Source organism: Patella vulgata, chromosome 3, assembly GCF_932274485.2.
Source record: "Patella vulgata chromosome 3, xgPatVulg1.2, whole genome shotgun sequence".
In the NCBI taxonomy this organism is placed as follows: Eukaryota; Metazoa; Mollusca; class Gastropoda; family Patellidae; genus Patella; species Patella vulgata.
Window position 1 is genome coordinate 7842672 of NC_065881.2, and position 6000 is coordinate 7848671.

The window sequence follows — 6000 nt, forward strand, 5'->3', positions numbered from 1 at the left end:
AAAAATAACAATTTCGCCGCCTTCTCTTCATCGAATTCCAACCACAAACAGGTTTGTTTTTACGTGCACGCCAACGTGTGCATTCTGCTTCGAGTTTTCGTCCGATCCGAACTTAAGATTTTCCTTGCCAGGTTCTCCGTCCTGCTCCACTTACTAGGGGAAACAACGCTGGGAAATCCTGAGGTGCCTTCTCCATCATCACTGGGGTAGTTGAATGACCGAATGGTTAGCGCGTGTACGTTGTATCATAAGGTCTGTCATTGAGTCAACTGGCGTGGTTTCGATTCCCCAGTTGTACGTGGCAAGGAGTAGGGTCGCCTGTCCCATCTTGTGGATTTTCTCCAGACCCCTACGCGCAAGCGAATTATTGAAATAAAATTAAACCATATGTTAATCCCGAAATGACCTAGTTTGTGTCGAGTGAACGTTAAACCCCATATCTGCCTATCTCTCTTTCCACTGAGGTGCTTTCCCCATCGTCACTGGTAACGAACGGAAGACATGCAGGTTAATGAGCCAGCCCCTTACTCACTCACTGAACCACCGTGGCTCGCGACTGATCAATAAATATAAAACAAACAAATCTAGTGTCTTATCTGCAGCTAATCTGTTTATAATCCAGGATTATCTTTATCATAAAACAGATTAAGTTAACCATAAACAGATTAAAATAATTAAGCAAGATATTGGAGACAGTCTCAATAATACTGTTCTGTAATGACTGATCGTACAGCAGAATGTTTTTATTTTGTAGTCTGTAAACATTTCTTCTTTAATCCCGGATTATTCTACCCATAAAACATAACTAATTAATTATGCAATATGCAAATAATATGCAAATAATCTACGGGTCCAGCCATGTGGTTTTTACTGCGAGCACTTCGCTTTTCCACATAAAGCCAGCGCATTCTTTTTCCCCCACGTGTTTTTTTTTTATCCGCTCTGATACCGCCAAACATTAGTCAGCTGGACCTCCTGTTTTAACTTAATTATGACAAAGGGAGAAGATGACCAGCGCTCTCTTTTCAGGTGTGTTTTAAGGAACTTTTGATATCCGAGGACTTTTTTGTTTTGTGTTTTTAACAATTTTTAAGTGTAAATAATTTAATTAAATCAACCTGTCCATAATATCATATTTATTGTATTGGACGTTAAATCTGTAATAAACAACAACAACAACGATATTGTAGATAGTCTGTAAATCATACTGTGATCTACAGTCTGGTCATCCATGGCAGGAGGTTTCACTGGAAACAGCAGTGAATTCTGCATTACCCTAACGAATTGCATTGGAAACAGCAATGTACTCTGCATTACCCCAACGAATTGCATTGGAAACAGCGATGAACTTTGCATTACCCCAACGAATTGCATTGGAAACAGCGATGAACTTTGCACTAACTCAATAACATTTTATATAATACCAATCATAATATGGACTTCTTAGTGCCGAAATGACCTACTTTGTGTTGAGTGGACGTTAAACCCCGTCTCTCTCTCTCTCTCTCTCTCTCTCTCTCAATAAATAAATAAATAAATTCGTTTGGCATCCATTACAAGTTCGAGCCATGATGGCTAAGTGATTAATAGGTTGTGAACAATAAAGAAAACCAAATATAGCCGAATTATAAACATGTATTTTAGTCATCTGATAGCAACATAATGTGTGCTACACTGAATTTCACTGATACATGAGGACTATTAAACCCTTAAGGAAATAATTCTACAGATTGGTTCTGATATTTTTGATCTTGGGTATTTTAAAGCCCAGGGTTATACTGGCTCGAAAAAACTGGAGATTTCATAGATTAAAACAATTAGAAACTTCGTCGCGTTTTACTAAATAGATAGAATTAATAGGATCTTATCACTTTAATAATTACACAGGATTAAAACAACAGACTAGAAGATGTGTGATAATCTAGACCAGTGATTCTCAACCAGTGTGCCGCGGTGTGCCTCGAGATCTCCCTAAGTGTGCTGCTAAATTTTAAACAGAACTCTCAGAAAATGCGAAAAAAACAGTGATCCCAATTGAGTATTCACTAATGTCAACTGATAAGTTCATAGCTGTGTTTTTCTTTATTTAATTTGAGTTATTCTATGTGTCTATGACCAGTCTCTCCGTGTGATTGTATGTCGTCTGACTTAACATGTTTTTTTATTTTGCAAATTCAAATATTTTTCATATATATTTAGCCAGGTGTGTCGCTATTTTTCATGTGTTCCAAGGTGTGGCATTTGCAAAAAAGTTGAGAACCACTGGTCTAGAAGATAAGCCAATCACAAACTAAAAATAAAATACGCGACATTATTATCAGTACATATTTTAAATGTTCAAATTCTCGCGAAGAAACATTGAGGGTTCTTTTCGCTATTAATTTGTTTTCGGGATTTTTTTTTTTTAATCTTTTAAAACTTAATTTATCTAATAGTCAACTTTTGCCATTTTTTTTCCTTTTTCTATTAACCAATAACAGTAATTACGCAGCTAATGTCTTTGCTTCAAGTCAAGGCCCCCTTATTAAATCAAGAACGTGATAATATCTTCTTTGTTTTTATGCTAACACGGGAGTAGGCCTTTAAGATATCAAGTACCCGATAAGATAGGCAGAAGATCAAAGTTCGGCTCTAATTAGGAACCTCAGAATTATTAACATACCCATGGGCTTTTAATCTATCCTTTTTAAAAGAAAAAGAAATAGGGAGTGTGCACTTTGTTGGGGTGGAAGCCATGGTAAGACGCTGGCTCGCTAGCCTGGAGGCCGCGTGTTCGATCTCTGCATTGGCCGAGAAAGTTCCTCGGGATTTTCCGACGTGGTTTTCACGTGTCAATGGTGCAGGACGGAGGGCCTGACAAGGACAGCTGTCTAGTTGTTCGGATGGGACGAAAAACAGAGGCCCAGTGTATACATTGGCGTGCACGTAAAGATGTAAAGACTGAAATTCGTTATAAGAGCAGGCCATAGTGCCGCTGCCCGGGCAAAATTTCCCTTATAGCACACCATGTGGCGTAAGCTCGTCTTCATTAGCCTGGATGAAGCCGAGAAGTAGGACGTTAAACACCATTTCATTTCATTTTTCAAAAGTGCGAGATGCTGATTGATTCATTAACAAATATGGGCATAATCTTCCTTCATTTCACATCTATAGATTCATACTGCACGCAGCGACCCATCTACGTCATACTTCCCAGAATGTGACACTGCCCTTATTACCCGCCATTTAAAACGCGCACGTGATCATTTTGGGGCGGGACTTATCGACGAGACACCGTTTTATTTAGACAACAGAGTAAAAATAACCCACGCACGTGTGTTTTATGTAAACACGCCATGTCGCTGACACTCGCGTAAAAGCGATATATGATATGTGCTATGGGTAATATTGCAATAAATTATTTACCATTGTAAACTGTCTTTAGAGTTTCAATCTGTTTATCTTTCAAAACAAGGTTAGATACTCCTAAATTTGTTTTCGCAAACAAAACCGCCTCTGTGAAATTATGTTTCATAGGCGCCGCCATATTGAATAATTAGAGGACTATTTTGTGATTCGGCTTTGATTAGTTTGACATCTTTCATACACACAGCGGCTAAATAAACATATTTAATTTCATTCAATATGACAATAGAAGAGAAATAAATACCTTTAAAAATTTCTAAAAGCATACTCAGTGTTTTCGACTAAAATCGTCGATGTGGGAATTAAAATGTCGGTTAATTAGCTTAGGGCCTATTCTCAGCCGGAGCTAGCTGTAGATAGGCAGCCTGAGTTTGGGATGCTATAGATTGTGTTTGTTTGATGTTTGATATTTTAGCGATTTGGTCAGCCCCAAGGGTAATACTAGCACGTACCATATAAGATACAAGATAGATATTAACACTTGAAGATTATCTAGATTTAAAACAATTAGAAATCTTGTCACCTTTTAATAAGATATAAATAGATAGAATTAATAGAATCTTATCACTTTAATAATTACATCCACTTTAACCAGTAGAGGGCGTGTTATAATCCTATGGTGATAATCGAATGGCTCTCATCCTCGTCAGAGAGGACCATGTAATTTTAGTTATAACCAATCAAATAACTCAGAGAGAGGGAGAGAGAGAGAGAGAGAGAGAGAAGCTGGGGTTTAACACGACACAGACTAGGTCATTTAGAAACTAATATTTTTATTTCAATAAGTCACTCGTAGGGGTATTTAGCAATGGGAGGAAACTGGGAGACCCAGATAAATCCCACGAAGTTGTATAGGCGACCTTACCCCTCGTTTACGAGCCTTGGCTCGAAACCATGCCACTTAACACGGTAACAGACCTTATGATCAAAAACGCACGCGTTAGACCACTAGACAACCCCGACTGATAAAACATGTTATTATTTCGGTTAGGAACAATTGTTAAAACACCATTTTTATGAGAAAAGTGTCACGGTTGTCTGCTTTATCCTTTATCATCTGATGGTGGGATGGGATGGGCATCCAAAACGTGAGATAATGATATAGACATATGAAATGAAATGGGGTTTAACGTCCTACTGTTCTGCGCCTAAATTCAGCTAATGAAGACATAATTATGTGACATGACAATTAATACTTTGCATAAATGAAATTGAATCACAGTGTGATCCTATTAATTCATAAAAAATTGAGGTCAAACGGGGTGTTGGATTTCTCTCTTTAAAAAACTCAGTGTGTATGTACGTAATTTCCTGAACAGGAACCTGGCAAACCCCACCCCCCTGCAAAAATTCCTGGATCCGCTCCTGTGTTGTTACTATAACAGTCCATAAACAGATGAGGTGTTGTAATCGCAGGTCAATAACCTAATAATAATATTATTAAACATTTTATAGTTCATTGACTCTGATCTTTAGAGAGATAATTACCACTGTATTTTTTATTATGGCCTGCAATATTTAGTAATACGGGGATATAAACGTGGTATGGACTAAGACTAGTAATTATTTCCCTTTATTTCATGATGGACGAATGTAGTGCGAGTTATAAATAGACAATTTTTCCCTTAATTTTTTTCTCCCCTCTTCCTGCATTTTTGGGTTGACTTTTTGGTCTAGAATTGGAGAAAAGGGATCAAATTTGCAATTTCATAGCAGTTTTGGGTAATACTGATGATATTACAGCGGAGGGATAGGGGGTGTAAAGTGTCTTTCTGCAGAGCAATCATTGTGTCGGAAGTGAGATTTCCACCCCTGTCAACTTCAAATCTGTGTAGCAAAAAATCTAAATGGTCAACCCCCTACAAAATTATTATGAGGAGATTGCCAAATGTTGTCCCCATTGTGCCTATAAAGATTGGAACCAACGGAATGTTGAGCAAAAAGCTACAGCCTGTGATGTTACAGTCATTTAACATTGAAGTCAATGGGCAAATAATTGCTAGTCTGAGTCCGTATTGTTTACCGTGAGATATTTCATTATCTCCCTTACTTAAAAACGCTCATCACAATTATACTCACAATATTGACATGAAATGGGGTTTAACGTCCTCTGCATTACTGACAAGGGGAAACCACGCCGGAAAATCTGGATGAACTTTCTCGACTAATGCAGGGATCGACCACCCGACCTCCAGGCTAGCGAGTCACCGTGACCCCACATCACAATTATAATGACAATATCATTATAAAAAAATTTTATACGTCATTAACTCTGATTTTTGGAGAGATAAATACCACCGTCAATAGAAGCACGGTTAATTATTCATAACAAAACACAACACCAGGTATATATGGATATAACTACGTCTCTATTATTTAATAACCACGTTTCGTAACACATACATATAATCACAATATTATTAAATGGTTTTTTATACGTCATTAACTCTGATATTTGGAGAGATAATTGCCATCGTTTTCTTATTATCTAGTAATTCGGGGATATAAGAAATTTCATGGGGCTGAAAACTGATTATACACCGCACTCAAAAACAAAAATCGAAATTATAATTACAGCATTATTAAACATTTTAT